We start from the raw sequence: 27,912 nt of genomic DNA, 5'->3' as shown, positions 1-27,912 counted from the left end.
TTACGTGAAAAAAAAAACCTAGATTATGCAGGTTTTAGAGTTATAACTAAAAGTGGTTTAGTGTTTCATGCCTAATAATAGATTACGCCTATCACATTTCCAACCTTCATTTCTCCTCTCTTTGAAGTCCAGCCATATAAAGGTTGTTTGTTGAACCACACTAAAGTTAAAGCAAATATTACTTAGGGTGATTCATACTGGCAAGAATTTGCAATGAAGGCAGTGGTGTGTGTGTGTGTGTGTGTGTGTGTGTGGTGTCTGAGTCAAAGGAAATGAAATGTTTGTAATATTTTTCGGTTGATAAATTTATTAAAACATTCTAGAAACTTGTAAGGGAAGCAAGGCTGACTTAAGTCGACTCTCTGCAAACAGATCACACCCGCCCCTGTGGGGGAGGCAGGCCTTAAAGAGGAAAAAAATTCCCTGGATTTCAGAAATTGCCAGTAGGGTCACAGCAATACTTAATTAACTGAATCCATTAACAGAGGGCTATAACCTAGTTGTTAAGAAGGAAAAAAAAAAAAAAAAAAAGGAAAAAAAGAAAAAAAGAGAAAAGAATAACAAGAAAAAATACCCACAAAAAGGAAGAACAAGTCTGGGGAGTAGTTAGATTTATTTAATCCTCTGTTCTTTGCTTATGGATTAACCTTTCTTCTTCTTCTTCTTCTTCTTTTTTTTTTTTTAAAGGATCCATTTACCTTCCAGGCCTTTTCATAGCAAAACATTTTGTAGGGTTGCAAAAGAGATTAATTTGTTGCCAGTTGCTCCATACTGGCAGGGATTCTGAATAAAGAATGTAAGCAATCTATCTTTGTTTGTAAGATATAATTAATCTGGCAGTTAAAATTCTTTGGAAACATTCTGATGACTTATGTGGAAAAGTAGAGCAGGAATTTCAAAGAAAACTCAGAACTGTGTGCAGGGGAAGATAAAAGATATATGAAGTGTTTGTTCTAAGCGATACTATTCATTTACAGATCATAACGAAGCCCCACCCTGGCAATTATTCTGGAAAACAAGACAAATCTTTGTCTAGAGCCTTCTGACGCGGTCTTGATTTGACAAACAAAATAAGCACATTACTGTTGTAGTCTAATAGACTGCAAGCTGTTTTATTAGAGTCAGCTGAATCCTGCTTTGCATAAAAAAGAACACTGTTTGCTATGGAGAACACATTTATGTTAATAGGACTTTGACAAAGTAAAATAAAATCGCATTAAGATGCTGTAAGGAGATAAAACAATGAAATCTCTGGGAGAGAGGGAGTTTTGGCACACACTAATTACAGTCACGTCCCTGCAGGAAAAAGAATATATTTTTACACCAACTATCCATGTGTTTGAAAATGCAGAGAGCTCAAAGCACAATTCCTGGTTTCGGCAATTCCTGGATGCGTCTGGCCCCCTAGTGCTAAGGTGGTGGTCGCTTTAAAGGAGTCTGTCTGATGAATCCTGCTTTCGTTTTCAGCAGCGAGCACGCCATCCTCCTGCTCTGTTTAAGGGACTTTCCAATATAGGGCATCTGAAAACAAGGTTTTAGATTACATGGTAATTTAGGAATGCATGAAAAAACGAAGCACTTACCATAATAGGGTTCTGGGTAAACTTCATGGTTTTTAGAGCAAAACATAACAACATATGTTTTGTGATTTGTCTCAATGATTTTTTTTCTACACACACACACACACACACACACACACACACACACGCACACACAAAATTTTGTTCGGGTACAATCAAAATATTTGGAGGCCTCATCTGTGAACAGTGTCTTTATAACCTTAGTTTGAAAACTGACGTCTCTTAATTCAGTCATTAAAAGCCAGGCGATGATGGACACTGGAATGCCTTGGGTTTTATGACTAATCAGTTCCTGGCAGGGGCCATATTTCTTCCCTAGTGAAACTTTAATATTCCTTTGGCTTTATTTAAGCTAAAAAATTTTTTTGGGGGGAGGCAACTTTGCTATTCTGGCTACTATAAGTATCACCAACCAGATATCATACCAAATGGATTATCTGGCCCCGTGTGAGTTAACACCCCACAAAATGAAGGGGGCCAGAAAGGGGGACCTGGTCTTCCTGGCATCTAACAAATCCTGACTGCCCTATGCTGGATTCTTTTTTGTTCAAAAGGCAGGGTTATGGAGAGGACCTTGTCTCCGGTTGGCGAAGCTCTTGAAGGGAACGGACTGCTATTTGAATAGCTTCTTTGGAACCTGTCTGGGATGAGGCAGTTTTTATGAGAGGCCTGGTTTTTCAGCCCAGACTCTTTGATCTTCTTGAAGTTGCAACACCAGACACCAGGTGTCTCCACTTAGCTAAGCTAAAGGTCCGGGGAAAGAAGGTTACGTGTCCGGGAAAGGTTGATGACGCCTTCCCTTCCTTAGGGCTACTGGCTTAGGGAAGAGTGTAAGGTTTTGCTGAGGGCAAAGAACACAGTCCCTTCGGGTTTGGCTGTTCTGCTAAGACCTTGTGTCTCCACAGGGAAGGAGGCTCAGGTTGCTGTGAAATTCGTGAAGACTGGAGCCTCAGCAAACACTAAGCTTGGCTGCTGTCCATATTGACAGCGAGCCGCCATCTTGGATGGCAAGAAGCCATCACCCGAGAATGGAAGCCTTTCTTGTTGGTGAAGCTCAACTCTGGGTATCTTCTTCCCAGAATTCCTCAGCGAAGAGCTGGCTCTTCGTCTCTCATTGGTTGATGCTTCAGTTCATTCTTGTGATCTTCGTGAACACTCATCGATTTCTCCCACTACTCATCTGCTCTGTGACAGGTAAACTGGAAGAAACGACTGTTCCCTTGTGTGCTTAAAGAGCTTATGTTGAACTATGCCACCTCTGTTTGATGTCGGGTAACGGCAGATGCCAGAGCTTCTCAAAACATGACATTCCAAAGATGGTAATAAATATTGTTTTTAAAAGATCATGTTTAGGGGGACAGGCTAGCACTGGGAGTAGAGGAGCTTTGGCGAAGGCCAGAAGATAGGAACCAGAGCTCTGGATCCCATAGAAAGGTGGTAGAGAATTGACTACAGAGATTTATCTTCTGACCTCAAGGGAAGGCTATAGCGCCCCACCCCCACCTATTAAAGTAAACAAACAATTGAAACATTATTGCATTTCATTACTCTCCAGAATGACTGTTAAAAAAAAAATCCCTAAATGCTGAACTCATTTATCACCATCTTTGTGCTACTTTATATGGTCTCTTCTCAGATGTACTTGACCAAAGAATCAAAAAACAAACAAACAAAAAATCCCTTCTAGCTCTTTTACAAAGGACATCATCACTAGAGTATGGATTATCACAGAAATAATTATAGGTATTTCCTGACCTGTTATGTCTTAGGATTACCATTGGTATGATGAAACACCATGAGCAAAGCAATTTGGGAGAAAAAGAATTATCTGGATTAACTTTCACATCACTGTCATGGAGGGAAGTCAGGACAGGAACTCAAACAAGGCAGGAACCCAGAGGCAGGAACTGATGCAGAGACCATGGAGGGGTGCTGCTTACTGGCTTGCTCATCCTGTTTTCTTATAGAACCCAAGACAACGAGCCCAGAGGTGGCCCCGCCTACAATGACACAATGGGCTGGGCCCTCCCACATTTATCACTAATAAAAAAATGCCCTATGGGCTTGCCTGCAGCCTGATCTTCCAAAGGCATTTTCTCAATTCAGGTTCTTTCTTCCTCTTCTGACTCTAGTTTGGACCAAGTTGACTTAAAGCCAGCATATGTTGCTTTGCCATTCTTAAGTGTTTACATATTTAATCTAGAAATTATCCTGGATGTGACTGAGTATTTTGAAGAACATACTTAAGAGAAAAATTCCTTGACTCATGAGCACCTAGAACTGTCTTTTTTTCTGAGGCTTGGGCTTAGGGTAAGACTTAGGAGATGAAAGGAATCAAATAAGCCAGGGCTCAGAAGGCACCTGCCGGAGGAAGAAGTTTTCTTTGGAGGTCATGACTGCAGGAGCCATCCTGATCTCCTTACCAAGGACAGCTCTGTTTCCAGCAGATTCCCAGAGACCATCAAACCTCCAAGAGATAAGGGTTTAAGTGCCAGCCCTGCCTCTAAGTACCTGGGGAACAGGTTTGTACCATTTTGGTGCTAGTTTTCTGTCCTTGGTACTAAATGTTGAATGTATATTAATCTTGTGGAATCACAAAAGCAACTTCCTGAGAGAGTTCATATTATTGTGCAGGCTTTGTGGACAAGGAAACTGAGTTGCACAGTTAAAGAAACTCTCTGGAGGTCATCAGGCTCAAAGTGACATTCTTGAGATGGCTCGGTGGTAAGAGCACTTGCTGCTCTAACAGAAGGCCCAGGTTCAGATTCCTGCATCCTCATGGGGATTCATAAACATCTCTAACTCCAGTTTCGGGATGGTCAATGCCTCTCTGGCTTCTGTGGGTACTGCATGCACATGGTATGTTTATATATAGGCAGGCAAAGCATTCATACACACACACACACACACACACACACACACACACACAGACCTGACAAAGTGACATAGCCAAGAATATTGATTGGCAGCCTTTCATCGAGCGATCCTTTTAAGATCTATCAGTAACCCATGCTTTGATTAGAGTTTCTTCCTAAGTATTATCAAAGGTCAGTATGTGTTTTGAGCACCTAGGACTCCCTTGAGTCATTTAGTGCCCTGTGCCAGTTGCTACCTGTAGCATTAAAATGTCCAAGGGAGGTAGAAATCAACATCTACTTACTCCAGATTGGGCCCTGGCAACTGACAATTCCACTAAAGACCAACTTGAGGACCAATGAGATATTGGGCTTTTATACCCAGCACAAGTGAGGAGTAACAGGAGCACAGGAGGTGTGCAGGGCAAATACCTATAAAGTCTTCATCATGGGTACAGACCTTATGGAAATGTATCATGGCATCCACTTTTGAGTTAACCACTCACTTTGAGTTTATTGCCAGGTTTCACTTCTTGTTGTTCTCTCTCCTCACGATTTGCCACCAATCTGTTCACAGTGTTTATCCTGCCTATACACAGACACACAAACAGACAACACAAAGCCAAGGAAAAACACACAGACAACAAGCAGCACAACACACACACAAACATACAAACTCACAGACGAACACACACATATACACAGATTGACACAATATACATACAAGCATAAGTATGCAAATGCACAAGCACACATATAAAAATATATACATAAAATATGAACACATATATACCCATAAGTATAGAAACACACACAGACCACACAAATACAGAAACATACATAAATATACACATAAAGTTACAAATACACATATACAAAAATACATGCAGACACAGACACATAAACACACAGATACAGAAACATATATACATATGTATACATGTGTATATGTATATATGCACATGTCTTTATATATATACATATGTGTACACACACACACAGAGTGATGGTTAATAATTTGTCAGCATGGCAGGATCTAGAATCACGATACAAACAGACCTTTGGGAGTGTTTTTGAAAGACTTTGAATGGCGCTAATGGAATCGGGAAAACCTACCCTAGGTGTGGGCAGCATCATCCTATGTGTCCAGGGCTGAAATAGAAATAGAGAGGGAGCGAAGCACCAGTATCTGTTTCTCTGCTTCCAGACTACGATTGCCATGTGACCAGCTGCTGCATGGTCCTGCCAATTTGCCTCCCCTACCCTGATGAACTGTGTCCTCAAAATATGAGCAAGATTAGCCCTTCCTTACATCACGTTTATTAGGAACTTTGTCACAGTAACAGGAAAACTAACAAATACAGGGCATTTCTCCCAGAAGAGGCTACAGAAACGTCAGCGTTTGCTAAATCAACATGCAAAGCCATTGCTTGCTGGTTCTGAATTTTCAGATAGCAAGAGCTGCATGTGACACCAACATGTGTATGACCACAAGTTCAAACATCCATGAAGCAATCTGGTGTTTTTTTTTCTACCTGGGTAGACTTCCTTTCTTTTCTTTCTCTCCCTTCCTCTTTTCTTCCCTCTCACTTTTCTTCCTTTAAAAATATTTTGAATTATTTATTTTATGTATATAAGGGCACTGTCACTGCCTTCAGACACACCAGAAGAGAATATTGGATCCCATTAAAGATGGTTTTAAGCCACCATGTGGTTGCTGGAAATTGAACTCAGGACCTATGGAAGAGCAGTCAGTGCCCTTAACCACTGAGCGATCTCTCCAGTCCCATTCTTCCTTCCTTCTTTCCTTTCTTTCATTCCCTCCTTCATATCTTTTTTCCTTGTAAATAAAATTATAATTGATGACCTGAGATAAGAAGTTGCCAGAGCCAATCAGAATTGCCAAGTGTCTGTGAGAAACAGGGCAGTGAGCTCATACACGGTAGGGGGCCTGTGAGCAGAAGTGCTGGCCCAGAGTTTAATGACTTAATGCGGTTTTTATTTTCTCCCTGACGATGGGCCACAGTCACATGGTTCTTGCGTGTCAGAGCAAACTGAAGTGGAGTGATTCTCAGCCTCTTCCACATCCCCTGGGTCACATTTCCTGAAAGCAGAGTCCTTAATGACTGAATAGTTTTCAGTGCAGCTTCTTGACATTCCTGGGCAGTGTTCAGGTCCTGGCAGCCATTCCTGGCAGTCACAGTTCACATACTGTGGACAGAGATGGACAGTGTGATCTCCAGGACAGAAGCAGGGGAGGGTGTGGTTATAATGTCCTGAAGGGGATTTCCTTGGCTCTCAACGTGTGCTTTACAAAAAGCTGTGGCTACACTCTTGTCCTGACTGGTTTTGTGTCAACTTAACATAAGCTAGAGTCATCTGAAAGGAGGGAACCTCAGTTAAGGAAATGCCTTCATGAGATCTAGCTGGTGGGCAGTTTCTTATTCTGTGATTGACAGGAGAGGGTCCATCCCATGGTGGGTGGGGCCATTCTTTGGCCACTGGTCCTGTGTTATATAAGAAAGTAGGCTGAGCAAGCCACAAGGAGCAATCCAGTAAGCAGCGTCCCTTCATGGTCTGCATCAGTTCCTGCCTCCAGGTTCCTGCCCTGTTTCAGTTCCTGTCCCAGCTTCCTTCAGCAATGAACTAGAGTGTAGAAGTGTGAGCCAAATCAACCTGGTTCTTCCCAAATGTTGATTTTGGTCATGGTGTTTTGTCACAGCTACAGTATCCCTGACTAGAACAAGCCTCCTGTTAGGCAGGGAAAGGAGGAGAAGAGCAACATTCACACATCTTGAAGTGGTTCCAGAATCCCATTTTTTTCTTTCTGTTTCCATCACCCTCTTCTCCTCTGGCCTTGTAAGAGTGTGCTGAGGTCCAGGATTCCTAAAACTTTGTGAGAATTTGCTTCCTTTTGGAAGGGAGCAGCAAGCCTGTTTTCTGGGCTCCCTGTTAGCTGCTGAATTTGTTTATTCTCTGGACACATCTCTCTAGCCTTGAGGGGGGCACTGACACCCAGAAAAACCTTCTGAGCCTTGAGCATGTAGGAGTCTGTGTTACCTTTTGAGGACTGTGGCAGTAAGTTCATAGAAAAACATCCTAGTGGGAGGTTGCAAGAGATTAGACAAGTTGAAAAAAAAAATCAGGGGATTTGCTGGCCTCTGTTGGTTTACTCTGGACAGCATGATAGGACTTAGCATTGATGATCATGTGCTATTCTCCCTGTCTCTGGTTCCAAATGCCCTGCTTTTCTCTTATCTCTCCTGGGGAGTATGTTTCTTTTCATTCCACATAGAGAAGGCAGCTGCAGAGCCAAGAAACAGATTTATCGAAATCCATCTTGGTAATCCAGTGAGTTCCTCAGGGTTATCCATAGAAGTGTGGGTAATGTGGGCATCTGCATTGACTAGAAAGCCCAGCCCAGCATGAGTGGCAACTTGGAGAAGGTGCAGGATCAGAGTCTCTTGAACAGTTGTTAGGCAGCTCTACTGAAGAGTCTTCAGCCAGTCTCCCGGTTAGGGCTGGGAGAGAGCTCTCATAGATGTCAGTTTATGAGCCTTCCGGATTCTTCTAGTAGAAAGTTAGCTAATATGCCCTCTTTTCTAGAGCTGAAAAGAGGTGTAGTTTTTAATTCCTGAGTCATTAATAGTTATTACTGAAATCATTGCATACTAAAAATATCATAGATTAATCCTTGTAAAAGCTTATCTTGGAAGATGACAAAAAAAAAAAAAAAAAACTCACATCTGAGGAAATATGAGTCTGTGTCTGCGTTTTAGCAGAGACACTGACAGAACCAATAGTTTCCTTTTGTTTTTTGCTAGAGTTTCTAAGATGCTCAGAGCCACATTTAATGTATAGGCATCTCTTGTTCCCGGCTTTGTCTGCTTTTAGGTGGTGTAGCCCTTTACAGTTCCACTAATTATTCAGTTAATTGCCCCTCTCTCCATTAAAGTTGCTTCGACTACTCCATGGAAAGAAATGAAGGTTTAAAAAAATTACATCTGATTGACTTGGATTAAAGTAGGAAGGCTTCTAGTCAACCAAGATGGTGATTAACAAGGTCGGTTAGACTCAGGAACAAAAGACTTTGAAGATGTTGATGATTCGAAGTGGGGACTTCATGGGCAGCTCTCAGTGGACGCTGGTTGCTGCACCATGACAAGTCAGTATGTGCCTGTTGAGTTGGCTGCCAGAATGGGCTGTTTCTACATTACGTTTCACACTAGGAAGATGCAACCAGCATTATCTCTGCATGTAAGTTCTCAGGTGACTTCTTGGAGGACCCAGAAAGCATTCAACTAGCTACTGTGGAACGTTTCTTCCAACATAACCTTCTACACATCCAACGTTTTCCTGCTGTTCCATTCACTCACCCTCTGGTACAGCACCTCAAGTCAATTTTGTTTTTCTAGAAAGCCTTCAAATGTCTGGAGGAAGGAGCAACATGTAAGCTTGGTTTTATATCTGTACAGAGTGTATCCATTTATTTTTATATATATCCACTGAGTTACATAAACCACTATTATTCCATGTAGATTCAAAGTGGCTTATAGCTACAAATGCAATAAAATCAGATAAAATAAATATGAATTGAATAAAACAGGGTAACACTGAAGGAACAGAGAATTGAGACCGGAGGCTGGAGGAGGTGGGAAGGTATGCACCATATTCTAAAACACCAGAATCAGTCTACATATAGGGCATACTTGGCTTTTTCACACAAAGAGATTGCCTTGGAAACTACAGAAAAGGGGAATGAGAGAGTGAGGCAATTTCTTCGTCTTAAATTAAATTTATCCATCACATAACAGAAACATCATATATCGGATGAATGTTCACAGTTGATCAATAAAGGCATTGACTAGCAATGGTAATTTCTTCAGTGCAAACGAAAGTTCAAGAGAGACAGGAGGACCACAGGGACAAGAATGTGCCCTGATGAACTCTTCTGATACAAAATCTTCAAGTTCTGATGCACGCAGATGGGAAATATTGATCCAAAAGGAAGTCTTTAACAGGTAGCAGAAGAAATTTTGGGGCTCTGAAGGTTGGTGGCAGTGGCCTTAGCACTTTGTGGTGGTTTGAATATGGTTGGTTCAGGGAGTGGCACTATTTGGAGGTATGGATTTAATGGATTAGGTGTAGCCTTGTTGGAGGAAGTGTGTCACTGTGGGGGTGGGTAGTGAGACCTTCCTCCTAGCCATGTGGAAGATAGTCTTCTCCTAGTGGATGTCAGATGAAGATGTAGAACTCTCTGTTCTTCCTGAACCATGCCTTTCTGGACGCTGCCATGTTCCTGCCTTGGTGGTCATGGACTGAACCTCTGAACGTGTAAGCCAGCCCCAATGAAATGCTGTCCTTATAAGAGTTGCTTTGGTCACGGTGTCTGTTCACAGCAGTAAAGCCCTAACTAAGACACAGTTCATTCATTTGGTGCATATTTTTGGAACTCTCTTTGTGCTAGTATTGAGCTAGTTTTAATGGTTAGTTTTTACTGTTAACTTGATTGGTATTAGATCTGGTTATATCTGTGAGGTTGCTTCTGAAGAGGCTGATGTAAGGTGGGAAGATTCACCCTGAATAGAGGTATTACCATCCCATGGGCTGGAGTCTGGCCTGAGTAAAGAGGAGAGAAAATCAAGCTAGACACCATGAAATGTTAACAGCTGTCTTATACAGATTCTGCCATGAATTACCCTCCACAGTGGACTGTGTCCCCTCAAACCATGAGCCCAAACAAATCCTTACTTGGTTAAGTTCCTTCTTGTCAGATATTTTGTCACAAGGATAAAAGTAGATGGCCATACAAATGATTAATATTATAGTATAACTGTCTTTCAGAAGCTTATAGCCAAATGAGGATATGGTACAGAATAAAATGTATTAGTTCATTCCGAGTATTTATTGAGGAACTATTACATAACAAGGCTAGTGCTGAGGGCTGGGTATATAAAATACAACCACAGCAAATATGTTTCTGTTGATTAGAATTTTGTAAATTAGAAATAACCAGGGATTTTTTTCCCCTTGGTTTGTTTCAAGAGAGATTAACTGCTAAAAACTTTAAAGATAAAACAGAATTATTGTGGCTCCAACTAGTATGTAACAGAACAGTCTACGACTTAAGAGTTCTCCTCTCTAGGGCAATTTCTTGGTAGGTTTATTACAAGGAAATGGTTATCTAATTTTTCAAAAATAGTAAGGTTCTGCAGATTGAGGTTGCTGTAAAACATAAAATAATGACTGTTTTCCAAATGATGGAATCGGGGAAAAAGAGCTGAGTTTTTCAGGAAAGGAAAATTCAGAAAAAGCAGACATATAGCATGTCACAATACACCTGCCCCGTATCTATGGAAGACATTACTAATAGATCACAGAGCTTCTTCCTGTCATGTTTGAATATGGTCTCAAAATTCTTTCATTACCCTGTGCTAGGTGCCCAGATCTGGTCTTAGCATACAAAAAGATGTCTTTTTGTCCCTTGAAGATTCCTAGGCTTTTGAATATGTCTCAACCCTTTGTGCTACAACACACTATGGGAATAATTTGAGTTTTTTTAATAATTATTTTCTGCGTTATATTTTAAGCGATTGAAATTGCTCTCTGGCAGTTGTTGAGAGACTGACGGCATGCTGTGCCTAAGGAGTTTTACAGCTTTGGAAAATAATAACAGCACACATTTCATTTTATGCAATATGTAAAAACTTAATAAACTCCATGTTATCTATAGTAATTTCATTACCATCATTATACATCTCTTAGCCAAAATGAACTAGGTATCATTTTCTGTGCAGGTACTATCTGCTTTACATGTGTATTTTATTGAACCTTTATAGTCCTCCTGTGGGGCTGGTGACATTAGGGTCTCCTGATATTTGGTCCCACCAGAGGTAAGTGTGTAAGTAGCAGGACTGTGATTGAAATATCCACCATGAGTCTCATGACTTGAATGACAAATGTTCCCACAGGCCTCTGTGTTTGAACACTTGGTCCCCAGCAGGTGGTGATGTTTTGGGAAGTTATGGAACCATTAGAGTGCAGAACTAAGATGGAGGAAGGACACACCTGAGGGTCAGCTTTGAGGGTGTACAGCCTCATCTCACTTCCGTTTTCTCACTCTACTTCCTGTGTGTGGGTGAAATATGATCTCTCCTCTTCCTGACTGTTAGACTGGCCTCTGCTTTTCATCGCTACAGCTTTCCTGCGATGATGACTGTCTGGAACTGTAGGCCAAAAACCAAACCAAACCAAAGAAAACAAATAAACAAACCTCTTTTATAACTTGTTTTTTTGTTTGTTTGTTTGTTTTGGTCAAAATATTTTATCACAGCAGCAGAAAATATATATGGCAGGTAATATATATGTATCATCTATCTCTTTTACTGTCTACACCTGTTATCACTGGATAGCCTTGTTCTTCCGATGAGGAGGATCTGAAAGCTCAGAGGAGTGGCACCATTATCCTGGACCGCTCGTTAGGCTAGGGAGCTGGGATGAAAGCCTACCCTGTGTGGCAGTAGACCCCCATTTTTAGACACTCTCTGGGCTCCTTTGCATCTTTAAGGGTCAGACTTTCCTTTATCAGGAGGGTGTGACCTCTTAGACTGCTCCTATGTGTTTTCTGAGCCATGAGGCTCAAATAACAAACATTATTTTATTCTTTTACTATGGCGTTGTTTGTTTTTTCTAATCAATCTCTACCAGCTCTGAGTAATTCAAACCCCACAGCTCTTCGAAGAACAGACAAAGGGGCAGTGGTCATCTGCCACCCTTACTGTATGCTGATGACATTGCTAATGCATGGCCTCTAAGAAGAAAACCAAGTACCAGCCAAAATAACAAGTTCTATGTGAATAGTGGCGTAAACACAGGTAGAGCCTAGTTGAAGGGACTGCCCATTTCTGTTTATTTACCACCAGCTCTATGGGTTGACCGGAAACGTGGCTCTCTTTAACAACCTCCGATGATTCGCAGGTAAATAGCACTTTATATTATGGTAAAGGCACAATGGAATGAGTTTAAATGCAGAAGAACATTAAGCATCCTGCCGTCCAGGTGACATTTATTATAGTGACCATAATAGAATTAGCGAAACGAAAGAACACAGCCTTCAAGGATTAAAATGCTATCTCAGCAGAGTCCTTCCTGCACAGCCTTAGTTACCATGGGGATCGTGGTGCAGGATGTCCCAAGCTGTTGGCATGGAAAGGTTTCAAGTGTTCATTTACCTTTTGTGTATAATTTATGCACAGATTGTTCCGTGAGTGCTATGTATGAGGCATGTCACTAGGATGTCACAACCTGTCCAGTACACTCTGTTAGGATAAGAAAAAGGGCCCTCTGTGTACTTCATTCATGGTTACTGAAGACTCCTGTCCTACTCTGTGGGTACCACTGGCATTATTAAGATAAAGTCTATGGAGTTATCCTCTCAAGAACTTGTAGGATAGAGACATGTGTAGAGAAATCTTTCCACATGCTTACTGTGGTCCAGGCTTCTGCATCTAATTTATCTCCTTTTGATGAAAAGATGACATTGCAGTTAGGCTTTAAGGGGATTTGACTTAGGAAAATGAGCTCAAGAAGGGAAAGGATAGGGAGACAGGAGGAGAGATTACGTGCAATGGAAGAATGAACAATCTAGACCTGGGCTGAACCTGTCTGTACTGTTCCTTTGTAACATGGGTACAGATGCAGGTTGCTGGCTCACTGGTTGTGAAAATCAGGGCTCTCTAGAGGAACAGAGTGTGAAAAAATGACCATATAGCTAAGGAAGATATATTAGTATTGGCATACTACATAATCTTGGTAGCCTAAAGCTGAGAACTTGGGAGTAAGTTGGTCTGTGAAGCTGGCGCTGACAACCTAGAGGATCTCTAGGGAGATAGTGGTGTCCAGTCCATGCTGGAGCTGGGAGAAGCTGGTTTCATGTTAGGGAAGGAATGCAGTGGTGTACAGGAACTCAACCTTGAGCGGGGAGACAAGTGGGCAAAAACCAAAGCAGGGGTTCCAGGTGACATACATGATTATTGTAGGAGACCAGGGGTTTCACGTGACATTCATGATTATTGTAGGAGACCAGGGCTTTCATGTGACATACATGCTTATTGTAGGAGAGCAGGGGTTTCACAGACATACATGATTATTGTAGGAGACCAGGGCTTTCATGTGACATACATAATTATTATAGGAGAGCAGGGGTTTCAGGTAACATACATGCTTATTGTAGGAGACCAGGACTTTCATGTGACATATGTGATTATTTTAGGAGAGCAGGGGTTTCAGGTGACATACATGGTTATTGTAGGAAAGCAGGGGTTTCAGGTAACATACATGCTCAATGTGCTTCATGTAGGCCTCTGCTTAGTTTTATGCTTGAAGCAGTGTTTTTAAAACTGTATGTTGCAATCCTTTTGTGGGGCAAATGACCACTTCACCTAGGTCACATATTAGATATCCTGCCTATCAGATTTTTGCATTTTGATTCATAACAGTGGCAAAATTACAGTTATGAAGTAGCAACGAAAACAATTTTGTGGCTGGGGGCTGCCACAGCATGAGGAACTATATTAAAGGGTCACGGCGTTGGGAGTGCTGAGAACCACTGCTTTACAGTGTGTGTGTGTGTGTGTGTGTGTGTGTGTGTTCATTACCTGGAATTCCTGAAGGGCAGGTCAAGGTAGACTACATTTCCTTGACTTTTCTGGTGACATTTCATGCAGACTGCTGTGCCTATGAAGGCCATTTGGGAGGAACCCCCAGTTGCTAGTATTTAAATGAAAACCTGCATATTTGTGGTTTCTGGGAAGGGGTCATCATGGACCAGCATGTTTCTCAGTAAGAAATGATTGAAGCCAAATTTGGGCTTTCTCCACGTGTGTATCTGCTCCCTGGCTCTGTGATGCCCTCAACTAACCCAAAAAGGCCATGTGGTGAGTTCAAGAAATAAACCTCTGCAGCTGTATATTTTTTTTGGATTTTCTGTTGTTTACTATAGTGCTAGAGTTCTGGCTCATGCTTGTTGATGAATGAATAGAAAGTCAGTAAGAAATTTTATTTTTATAGGTGTGTGTGGGTGTGTGTGTGTTTCTGCATGTGAGTTCAGCACCTGTAGAGATCTCCTGGAACTGGGGTTACAGGTGGTTGTGAGCAGCCTAGTTTTAGATTCTGGGGATCAAACTGGGGTCCTACAGAAAAAAGGTACAGGCTCTGAACTGCTGAGCCACCGTTCCGGGCCCAGGAATAAGAATTTATACAGCAAGTAGTACGTGTGGACGCTGGGCTGAGCAGCTTACACTGCTTCTTCCATTTGAAGGTGGGAGCAACGTGGAAAGGAAGATCTACTTTCTTAACTTACTGGCGAGGAAGTTGAAAGAAAGTCAGAGCTGTTAAAGAGGTTTCCCATCATCATTTGAACTGACCCTTGCTTTTACCCACTTTGCTTTGCCATTCATCCCGATCCAACAACTATCGTTAGGCATGCATTAGACAGGAGGGCAAAATTTCACACTTTTAGGTATCTGAGGTAGGGATCCCTGCAGGAGACAATCTTCTAAAAGTTTGACAAAGTTTCTCATGGTCTAGAGAAAAGAGTAAGAGAGCTGAATGAATGAACTAACGTTTGTGGCCTATGAAAGCCTGTTAGGTTTTTAATAAGAAAAAAATCAGAGTCATATATATGTATATAAAATTATATATCATAAAACAGCATTCCACATTTATAAAAATATAATTGTATTACTTCACTAATTTTATGATATGTAGGAAGTCATATAAAATACAAATACTCATTACCTATAAAACACTGAACAAAAAAAATTTGGGAAACTATATATATGACATAAGTGTGTGTGTGTGTGTGTGTGTGTGTGTGTGTGTGTATGTGAAAAGTCTGCTTTGGAACTAATGGTTTATATATTTTAAAACCACAGAATAGATACTGCTTACTGTCTTCTTACTGGATAATTATAGACCATCGATATTGTTGGTGTGATAAATGCCATTTCCACGGCAGTTATCAAATGACAATAAACCAAATTAATAATGATACACCAAAACCAAAGTAATTTGTAATTAAGACAACACGAACCAGTGCAGTCTACCGAGCACCGTTAACCAACCAAGACACACTGGCAATATGTTGACAAAAGACCCTTCCAGAACCATGCAGGAATTACAGCTGCCTGGGCGAGTTTGTGTAGAAACTTGCAGTGTTGCCAGGCATTGTGTGGGAGCCAGGATTGTTGGCAGAGCAATGAATTAATGTCCTCAATAAACTAGCAATGTGCTAACTTGAATTTATGAAGACTGAAATGTAGTGATCTGTAATTGCCCACTTTATAGTCCTTGGGTCTGCAAATTAAATTGGGTCAGTTTCCTTTCAGGGCGATGGTGGCTGATCCAGGGGCCTGTTGCTTTCAGTTAGATAATCTTCTAGAAGTCTGCTGAATCAGATTACACACAATTCTCCCACTTGGGCCTGGATTTCTATGTAAATCTGGCAAATTACCTGCCCAACTGAAGACCTAAGCCTGGGACTTTGGCTTCTCGTGCATTTTGCAGTTGGTCTTTATGGGTCTGTTCATTGACTCTCAGGATGCATTTGCTTCACCGACGGTTTGCCGATAGAAGAGTAACTTGTGTTGAGAACGTGTTGGGTCTGTCCTGGCTCTGAGCTTCACCCTTCATAAGGGTCAGAGGGTGCCATTGCTGTTGGCTGTGATCCAGCAGGAGAGTAGGAGGAATCTTCATTGTTGCTACTGTGGTGTCAAGATCCAGGTGGAAAGATGATCTTGTACTCTTGGCTGGGAAAAGATGGCTTCACCTCATGGCCCCTGTCTGGACCACCAGCCAGATAAAGTCTGACTCATCCTTTTTCCTTTCTTTTTAATTTTTCACAGTCTTGCCCTGCCTTCTCCTAAAATGAATGGCAAATGAGTTACTTAGGAGCTGTCCCAATGAACATTGAGTTTTCCCAACTAGAAGTGTTTTTGTTTTTTGTTTTTTTTTTTTGTTTTTGTTTTTTAAATCAAGGTGGATGATTGCTAACTTAAAAATATCTTGGAGTTACCCACTCATCTTACATGTTTCTCTAACATTTTTATAGCCAAGTTAAAGATTGAATTGTGTTCTCCAAAATAGACACAATGAGTTTCTAACCTCCTGCTACCTCAGGAAGCAATCTTGTTTTTTTTTTTTTTTTTTTTTTTTTAAACAAAAACAGAATCTTCACAGAGATAATCAAGTAAAATGAGACAGTGGGGTGAGCTCTGTTGTATTATGATTGACATCAGTATTTTGCCCATGAGTCTGGAAATAGCCCGGGCTACGAGAAGCTTCGAGAAAGACAGAAATCTGATTTTTCGTAGTTTCTGGAATTTAATAGAATTTTGTTGCTCTAACCTACCCACCTATGGATGACAGCCACAGGACACTGGTGAGTCATGTTTTTTTCCTGACTGTATTCATTCCGTAAGATGTAATTCAGTGTCACAGGCATTTACAGATGATGCAGGATGTAGAAGGGAAGGTATACGGCCATTGTTTCTATGCCCCTCCCCCATGCATCCCTCCAGGGACCGAGTTCCACTCATTCTGCCATCTTCTCTCTCCAGTACACGGGTAAAGTGAAGCTTCTCCTGACACATCCTTGATTCAGGCAACACTCCCTTCTTTAGCTCTTGTTAGAAAAACTACAAACCAAGAGCTCCTGTTTCCCTCCAGCCCCTCTGGAAGGAAGGCGGAGCAGTTTACACTTTTGCCACTTCTCCAAGACAAACTCTACAGTGAGCCTAAAAGTAAGCCCCCTAGGATCTTCTCAAGCCTTCTGTAGGTTGGTATTGCCCTTAAAATAGCTTCTGTTTGCCCCAGGGTGCCTCTAGGAAGATGCCTGGCTTACCTCCTATTTTAACAGACATCTCTCCATCGGTTTGAAACAGTTTCTCCTAAATGGTTGTTCTAAGACTCCCTTTTCTCTCTTCCTTTTTCTTTACCTTTCTTTTCTTAGACAGGGTCTCGATCGACACTATATTTAATTTTCCATTTTTTTCTTTCCTCTGGCTCCAGGCAAGACACACACTCGACAGCCCCATGCCCATGCGTACCCACTGATCCTCACGTTCAATGTAGTCCACAGACTATGGGTCTGGTCTCATTCCATACTAGCATTTTCTTGGTCTTCTAGCTAGGTCATCTTAACAGTATGTAGGTAAGATCACCTCCCTGTGGATCAGATCTAACTCCACACTGCTGATACCTTATGTCATCTCCCAGAAGGGAAGGCTATTGACTCACCCTTCAAAAAGTCTATAAAAAGCAAGAGCTTCCCCCACCGGTGTGACTCATGCTTTGTTGGCCTACTGTGGTCTCACACCTGTTCAACAGCTTCATCATTGGCTCCCATGGTTCTGTCCTTGGTGGAGTTTTACCTAAGAAGCTGTGATGATAGACTGATTAAAAAATAATGGCTCTATTCACATGCCATACTCTACTTGTTTTGAGCCAACAGTTGTGCCATTTTAAATACATTTGCCAACCTGTACAATTGTGCTGTTCCTTAGAACACTGGCTCCCTTTCCACTTGCATAGGGATCCTATATCAATGATTAGTGACATTCTTCCAAACATTCCCTGACTTCTTCCTCCCAGGCGGTACTAAGAACGTTTCCTGTTTCTGTAGACTAGCGTGTCTTGTACACTTCATATGGCACATCCGCAGTCTATTTTTTTCATCTGTCTATAACTTCTTTAATTTAGCATCATGTTTTTAAGGCTCTCTCTGACAACAGCACACATCGGTATCCCAAGGTTTCAAACCATACAATACTATTTTACCAGTAGAGATATTATTATTTTAATATTTACTAAAATAATGGACATTTGCATCATTTCCATTTTAGGGTCAAATGTGAAGAATCTGTCTATGAATGTTTGCGAATAGGTTTTTGTCCAGACATGCATTTTTATTTCCCCTGGGTATAGAGCAGAAAGTAGAATCGATGAGTCATTCGGCAACTCCATGTTTAACTTTCTGAGAAACCAACAGATGTTTCCCAACATGATGATACCACTTTACAGTCCCACCACCAGGGCCTAGAAGGTCTAATTTTTTCCATCCATGTTAGGAGCTATAAGTTTTGCGTACAGAGGTCCTAGTGGATATGAGTGAACAATCACTGGGTAGACTGAAATCACGTTTCACCATTTTTCTATGATCTTGACGGAGGGCTGTTGCTCACAGTCAAGCCCACAGTCCGTATGTTAGCTGTTCGGCTGCCACGTGACCTGCCTCCCACACTCTTCCACTGCAATTCTCATGCCTCCTTTCCCTCCACGTTCCCAATAGCCCCTCCCTCCACCACTAGTTCCTCTTGGGGCCCAACGCTATCTGAACACTTGAATTTTGCTCTCATCTTTCCATGAATGTTCATCCTCACAAGAGGTGTTTCTCTCTTTCACGCTGTTACTCTCCGTCTATCCATCACTCCCTCCGTCTGTCCTTCTTTCCCTCCCTTTTTTGTGTAGTAAGTGTATGTATATGTGTATGTGTATATATATATAGTATACACATATATAATATATGCATATATATTATACACACATAATACACACACACACACACAATTTGTTGTTTTTTGTTTTGCCCCAAATAATCTTTACTTATTTTAGAAAGAGGGGGAAATAGGAAAGAGAGGAATGACATTATCATTTTTGACACTAGGAAAGTTCTGGAAATTTGATTCCATTTGTTCTTTTGGATCCTCAGAAAATTTTAGACATCATTATAAAAATAATTACAAAAATCATGGATGTGTGTGTGTGTGTGTGTGTGTGTGTGAGTGCCTATCACTAACCTGCTGTGGTACTCCAAATCAATCACATAACAATCCTGATAGTTACCTGTTTATATAACAAGGGGCTTGAACTACATAATCTTTACCATCCTTCTAGCAGCAGTATGACAGATCCTGTCCTGGGCTGTCACCTAATAATATATTAATGGTGAGTTAAGTTTTAGGACATGGGGTCCTTTCAATTGGCAGCCATCGGCCAAAAAAAAAAAAAAAAAAAAAAAAAAAAAACCAAACCAAAACAAAACAAAAACTCAAAACAAGCACAGGAAAAACAAGAAAACAACAAACCCCAAGGGATAAATAAAGAACTCTCCCTATATAATCTGAACATAGGAGTGGTGCCTAATGCATTTTTGTATCTGGGCTTGGAGCCATGAAGCTTTGTGTTGGCAATATGGGGATTTGAGTTACTATTTCTGACTGAAGGATACATTGTACTGAAGGTGGTCCTATTTACTGAAGGTGGCCCTATCTACTGAAGGATACATTGTATCTGCCAGTATGACCAACCAATCAGAAAACAAGGACAGAGTCGAAAATTTCAAAATAGGGTTTTAATGAATAGACCCTAATGAGGATGTTGGATTCTTTTAGGGACCACAAGAGTATGTCTTGTAAAACCTTCATTATACAAAAGGAGGAACTTAAAGTAGAGGAAGAGAAAGATAGTACTTGAAGAGATGAGAGCTTTGCACTTGGTATTCGATCCAGTGAGCTGGGGATGAAGATGGACACTCTTGCTCATGATAGATCAGCAGCTTTCTTGCTGTGCTTTTGAGTGATTTGGGGGATGAGCCTCCTTGAGTGATTTTGGGGAATGGAAGAATTTAGAGATGATCATTGGTGGCTCTTGTGAAATTAATTCTTATAAAACAAAAATACTTATTAGTAGGAAGTGAAGATCAGAGCCTCTATGTGCCTCTGTGATTTAAAGATGGCTCTTTTCTCTGACAGCTGATTCTGTGATTGACAGGTTCATCTGTGATTGACATATTTTGAGGTTACCTCAGCTTAGAGGCTCTTTAGTGGGTCAGGTTCTAGGCAGTTGTGGTTGGAACTTAAGCTATGGGTAGGACCTGTGGCCACAGCCGACCTAGAAGAGAGAGGATGAAGGACATTGGAGGGTACAACGGCATGATCTGGAAACACTCCTGGCCACCTGAGTGTTCTCAGGACCTTCTGGTTCTGTGTGATCCCAGAATGGCTACATGCTCGAGTCCCTGAGGCTGTCTTGGCTCGAGGCTTGCTCTGTTCGTGTCTCTCAGCATGTGGATTCAAGAAAGGAACCTTGAGCTCAGAGGTGGTCTGTAGTCTTCGTGCTGAGCATCGGAGTTGATTAATTAGAAGTGATTTCCTGGAGCCATTTGCTGAGAAAGATGGCTTATCTAGAGTTCAACAGAAAAGAAATACCTCCTTGGATCAGCAGTGTCGTGCCTTCCGTGGGGGGGTTCAGACGAGTATGAGCAAGCTGTATGCCCAGAATATCGGATCCAGCTCATCTCTCCTTACCTTAGGGAGCAAGTTGAGGCCGGAAGAGGGGAAGTGGCCTGCCTGATGTCACATCGCCAATTAGACAGCTGGTAACACACCCAGGTTCCCTTCCCTAAAGGCCAAACTACCTGGAAGCAAGCTGCCTGGGAGCCACTTTGATAAAGAGTTCTGCATCTTAAGGACAGCCACACGGCACGTAGGCACGTAGGAAGACATGAAGCTTGGGAAGGCTGGGTCTGTGACAATAACTGAGCAGCCTGCTCCGAGAAGTTCTGTCAACTTTGCTTTTGGTTCACCGGAGCCTAAAATAACCCAGGTGGGCTTCCGTCGCTTTCGAAAGCTGCAGGTTGATGGAGCCCGCAGATGGCACTCTGGGAACTATGAATCTTTCTAGAGAAGGCTATTGTTTTACGGAGACACAGGAAGGATTCTGCCGCTTTCAGATAGGTTCCGTGTTGAAATCACGTGACCCCCTTGTGCTTTGGAGTTCAGCATTTTAATAGATCCTCTGCTAAAGCCGTGGGTGTTCCTGACGTAGGTATCTGACGGTTCTCGTCTTATCATGACGTGCTCTCTCACGGACACTGATCCTCTCAGTTCATGCTCCCAAGTGCTAAGAGTGCAAGCTGCCCCTCAGGACTGTCTTCAGCAGAAGAGCTGTCTAGCTTGTGCTGTGTTCCTTCTCCAGGGGGCAGACTACATCTGGGAACTGGTAGATGTCTATACTGAGTCTATATAGCAACTCCGAACGGCTACCCTACCCTCAGTTTTTCCAGTGGGATCAACAGCGGCTTCACTTAGACTTTTCTCTGTGATACATCTTTTTTTTTTTTTTTACTTTCTTGGAAAGTATTATCCTACATTTACCCCAGTCCATACCCCGCATGCAAGTTACTCACACAGACATTATCCCAATTATGTTTGAATAATTTAATTAACATAGAACAAGCCATTACAAACATACCTGTTATCAGATTGGCATCCACACACCCCTTAGTCACAATCTTTACATAAAGATTATAGCAAACTCTACTAGTAAGACATGACTAGCCTGCATACCCAGAAGCCCTTCTCCAGGAGAGGAGATAACAATTTTAAGCAGTGTTAACATCTCCCATGGTAGCCTATAATTTAACCGCAATATACAATTAACCTTTAAGCATCAGTACAAAAATCAATATATTTTTATACTTGGCTGTAAAGAATAAAAAAAAAGAGAGAAAAACCAAACCCATACATTTAATGTGTGTATGTGCATGTGTGAGTTCATGGACACAGGCATGTGTGTGTGTCTACATAAACATTCATAAAAACATAAGGAAATTCTTGCATCAGAGAACTATGATCTTTGCTTCTATGACTGGTGTTTATTATGTCATACCTGATGTTTATTACTACCTTTTCTCTATTGCCCACTCTGGATTGGACTTGCATCCATTAAGTTCTTTATGCAAACTGCCTTGAAAATGAAGTTTCTGCCTCCAGCTCTGTCTTGGTTGGGCTCTTGTAGCACTTCATTGATCTTAGAATCACAGGACAAAGTAATAAATGGTAGGGAGCCCAAGATGTCCTCTATTACAGGTCTAGTGCTTCTTACCGTCTTTGTAAACTACTCATCTGAGTTGCTCTTGAAAGTTAGAGTCAACGAGCATGGATCCTCCCACCGATTTCTGCCTATCCAGTCCGAGACACAAGGAGCCAAGACTATGTGGCTCACAACCTTAGGGTTCCTTCAGTGGGTTCACTGCTGTGTCTGTTGGTGAGTTCACACATGTATGTAATCTCAGGTTGCTTGTGTGTCACTGGAGACAATGCTGAGGGGCATGTCCTCACTTTAATCCCTTAGCTCCTGACTATGGGAGGTAACCACCATCTATTGGATAATGACTCAGGAAATAGAAAGCCTTCTACAGAACTTTTTTTTTTTTTTTTTTTTTTGCCCAAGTCCCTTAGGGTATTATGACCTGGCTGGCCCTGCAACTGCATCCTCTGGGGCCAGTCACTTGTTCTGTCAAACCAGCAGGATGATGGGCAGCATAAGACCAGTGAATTCCATGAGCATGGACCACTGCCCCTCCTCCTAGGTAAGTTTTTGGGTCATAGGTTATAATCATGGTGAGGGCTGGGAGGTCTGTGAATTCACTGATGCTAATTTGATCAGGATTTCACTCAAAGACATAAAAGCTATATTCGGGATTTTTATTCCATGGCCATCCAGGTGCAATTGACCCAGTGCAATCAAATGACCATTCAGAAGCTAACAGCACTGGGGTAGTATCGTAGTACCGGCTCATTGATGGTCTGTGCAATTGGTATTCAGTGATGGCCATTTTCAGGCTGAGCCCATAAATAGTGTCCATCCTTGTCACCATGTCTGTCTTGCTCAAGAGCCTGTTGGTAATGACAGATATATGTTGGGAAAGAGGCTGACTGCCATCCTATCTACTTAATTATTTAAATCTTTCTTGTTGAGATCTTCTCTCTGTGACTAATCACATAAAGGGCAAACATATTCACATTTTTTTTTTCTCACGCAGAGTGACCTGTTTGCATATCTCCTCCTCAAATTACCGTGTCAACAGTTTTTAAATCATGTCCCTATCAGTGATAGTCAAGACAAATAATCAGCTACAGCTGATGAGTTGGTATATAATCGTGAATCCATAAGTCTCCTTTAAAGTGAAGCACACAGCCCAATGTTCTGATCACTAGGACTATTTCCTCTTGGAAATGTTATTCAGGAATGTTCCAGAGAGGCACTATACTGCTTCAGGTATTCCTTTAGATTCTTCCTTCAAAACATGTAGAACAATCTATGCGTCAGGGCTTTGAGTTCCCTCTGTCCTCCAAATGATTGTAATATTCCAAAGAATTCACAGCTGCATAGTAGCAAAGAGAAGACAGCATAGTAGCTGTGGGGACCATGGGCCATTGGGCCACTTCTTTATGTGACTTACTGGTGCCTCTGTGCCTATTGGGACTTTATGCATGATGTGTAGCTGAATGACTTCCATGAAATGAAGGGGTGTTGATGATGCCTAACCTTTACATTTTAAGGATGCAGGGTTGATGATTGTTTGCTGTTGCTTAAGCCTACAGGTTGACCCTCACTAAAATGAATAGGTCACTGCCATCACCATTGTGTCTCAAGCAAACAAAAGCATCAGTTTCTGATGTTGTACTGAAAGGGATGTCTTCCGTAGCCTCTGACATGTGGTCATTGACCTAACAAGTGAATTTTTTCTGTCCACATCAGTAAGAAAGATCAGAAACATATTATATTCATGAGGAATGGGCATGATCAAGCAAGGATTTTATTAGTTTTCCTTTTTGTCATTCTTTCATATAAAGCAGCTATGAAAAGAGCACGGCACTTGTCTCTTACATCAATGACATCTTGGTTCTTGGCTCAGATAAGCAATTAAGTGGCCATTTTGGAAAGAAACTGTGTTTCAGAAGGCAAAAGGTCAACTTATATAGACAGATGGCCAAGCTGGTGGTGTTTTTAGATGGCAGGTTTGCAGGGTCACCTGAGACATCACCTCTAAGGAAAGGAGGCTATGTTGTTTCTCTCTTTGTTCACTGAGAATGATCAACAAGTAAGCTCCTTTGGGTTCTAGAGCATCTTCTTCCAATCTTGGCTTTAGTGCTTCATTCCATTTACTATGTGACATGGACCAAGACCAAATAAGAACTCTCTGGTGCATCTAGAATGCATGGTGAGATGCTCTGCCACTTGATCATAAAACCTGGAGGATACTGGACACTATTAGTCTGAACGTTAGAACATACCATATGACATGTGTAGCAAGTCCTATGAGAAGGATTATAGTTGAAAATCATAGGGCTCTAGATAAATCCCTATGCCATAGAAAGCAATGTATTTATTATTATTATTATTATTGTTGTTGTTGTTGTTGTTAAAAAGTTTCTGAATTTCTTTCAGTTCCTGAGAGAATAGAATATCTGATTATGGGCCACTAAACATCATCAATATCACAGGTGTCCACCATGAACTACAGGCTTTAGAATTTCCAGTGACTGAAAAGAACTATTAATTGATAACCATCCCATTGCTCTTCTTCTTTCTCTTTCTCCTCATCTTCCTCCTCCATCTGACACCAACCATAAATAGGACCATCACACATAAATAGGTGCACAAACAAGTGGATGAGTGTGCCCCATTACACTCTCTACCCTGGTTCAATTCCTCTTCATTGTTACACCTGTGGTCACATAGAAAGATCCTTGTGACTGAATAGCAGAGGAGAAAAGAACAGAGTATGGTCCTTAGATGAGCTACCTCAGTCCATGGTTGGAAGGAAGCTAGAAGGGGGCTGAGGATGTCCCATAGTTCTGTCTAGTGAGAAAAGGCAAAAAAAAAAAAAAAGAATCTATGGAAAAAAATATGTAGACTGATGCTATAGATGGATGGTGTAGACTGATGGTGTAGGCTGAGGGTTTAGGTTGATGATGTGGACTGATGGTGTAGGCTGATGGCATGAGTGGGGTGATTGGTCAGATATCTAGAAGAAGTAATGTTAGGAAATGCTCTGTTCTCTAGATGGTTCTAAAGAATTCTCTAGAGAAGTGTATGAATGTATGAATGAGGAAGTAAGTCAATGGGATTGGTCTTTAAGGTCTGATAACCTAGACCCACGTCCTGTCTACTCTCTGCTTCCTGACTGTGGACACAATGTGACCAGTCACCTCACACTCTGATTACCATGGCTCCCCTGCTGTAATGTCTCATCTTAAGCCCCCAACCACGACAAACCCTTCCTTTGTTGTCATAGCAACAAAACAAAGTAGCATGTATATAATATGTATTTGTTGATGAAAGGAATAATTATGTTTAGGGGACTTGTTCAAGGTCACCCAGCTAAGTATCACAGCTGGGCTGTGAGTGCTGTCTTTGAGACTTGGAGCAGGATACTTAGCACATGGGTCTAGTTTCTTTATCTAGTTATGAGGATGAAAATAAAGTCTCTTTGGGGTTGATATCAGAATAAGAGTTAGCATATGTAAGTGATAACTAGCACACTGGTCTGACTTACTGGCTTTCTAACTTTGCAATCGTCTATAACCACTCTTTATTTGATAGAAACAGGTACATGGGCTGGAGAAATGGCTCAGAGGTTAACAGCACTGGCTGCTCTTCCCGAGGTCCTGAGTTCAATTCCCAGCAATCACATGGTGGCTCACAACCATCTGTAATGAGGTCCGATGCCCTCTTCTGGCCTGCAGGCATACATGCAGGAAGGATGCTGTATACAGAACACATAGTAAATACATTAAAAAAAAAAAAAAAAAAAAAACACAGAAACAGGTATAATGTAGAACTTTCTCCAGGCTAGTGAGAAGCAGGCAGAAGACTGTAGTTAACTGTGTTGAAAGGCAGCTGCATTTTGTAATCGAGCTGAATCAAACACATTTTTAAAAAATGTGATATTTTCTTCAACAGACTGATTGGGAGATGCTGTATAAGAAGTTGATAAACTTTGGTAAAGCCACTGTTAATAATGTCTAATACCTATTAGGTATACATGGTAGATGCATTTTGTGACTGTTAAGTCCTGGAAGTGGAATTTAAACTTAGATGCAGCTGCCTTTGGAGCTTCAGTGCTAGCTCCCTGTGGAACCTCGAGGTCCCTGGTTAACTGTGGGATGGGGACCAGTGATGGAGAAGAGGAGACTAGTATGTGATGTCGGTGCATCGTCACCATCTTGCAAGTCCCGTGAGTTGTGTACCGAATATACACCAAGTACATTGGTGGACACCATGGGTAGCCTAAAGGGAATGAGTTACATTATGCTCTCGTGGATCCTCCTCTAGCACTTACAGCCACAGTGAGTTCAAACTGTTAAGGTGGTGAGGAGGATGGGGATGGTGGGCCAGGCCTCTGGTACCTGTGACTATCTCTCAACCCTGGACATTCCCTAATGCTGACATCTGGACTCATCCGTAAGAAACCTTTGAATGCATCCTGTGTCACTTACTCCAATGTCACTTTGACTCCAGTCAATACTTTTGTTCTCTGGCCTACCCAAGATCATCCCTAGGAAGGACCCGTTAGACATATCCCAATGTTGGCCTGACCCACTTAGAGCCAAAATCTGGGCTTCTGAGAGGTGAGGACCCCAGCTCCTGCTCATAAAAAGTTGATAGGCTATGGTCTACACCACTGGCCAATAGATATATTGCATTAGCTTTGTGCAGCAGTGTGTGTGTGTGTGTGCTCTGCATGTATGTATGTGTGTGTGCACATATGTCTGTATGTGTATTTATGTGCATGTGCATGTGTGTGTGTTTTCACCACTAATTAGCACCAGTTTTTAATTGTTTTGAGTTTGGCAAACCCATGGTATGGCCTTTGCACATTCTAGTGTCCAAAGTTCGTTTACTTTATTCTGCAAAGAAGAGATGTTTCCTTATCAAGGAATAATGGCTCAAGTGTCCAAGTGGTGTTCATCCAGATACTCCAGCTGAGCTTAGAAAATGTGTGGGTGGGATAAAAGTGAACCCAATGGGTATTCATAAGGAAGAAAACTTTGAAATATCATCTGTGTTGGGGCCAAATCTCACTTATAGCATTTATAGTACATGTATGACACATTATAGCATATTATATATTTTTCTGTTTTTTATTCTGTTTATTTGCCACCACCACCACCACCATCACCACCACCACCACCACCACCACCACCACCACCACCACCACCATCACCACCACCACCACCATCACCATCACCATCACCACCACCATCACCACCACCACCACCATCATCATCAACTTTAAGTCAGAGTTTCACCCTGTAGCTTAGGTTGGTCTGAAACTCACTATCCCATATAAGAGTGGTCTCAAAAGTAGCTGTGGTCCTCCTGCCTCAGTCTCTTCAGGGTTAGCATTTCAGATGTGAGCCATCATGTTTGGATATTTACTTTGAAACAAGACCTTAAGAAAAATCTATATGGATGTTTGGCCTGCTTGGTGTCAGCTCACCACAAGCACACCTGGTGCCCTTGGAGGGCAGAAGCAGGCATCAGATTCCCTGGAACTGGAGTTACAGACAGCTGTGAGCTGCCATGTGGGGGCTGGGAATGGAACACAAGTCCTCTGTAAGAGCAGC

The sequence above is a fragment of the Micromys minutus genome (assembly GCF_963924665.1).
Source record: "Micromys minutus genome assembly, chromosome: 25".
NCBI lineage: Eukaryota > Metazoa > Chordata > Mammalia > Rodentia > Muridae > Micromys > Micromys minutus.
The sequence above is the reverse complement of the archived record's forward strand: the minus strand, read 5'-3'. Positions refer to the sequence as shown.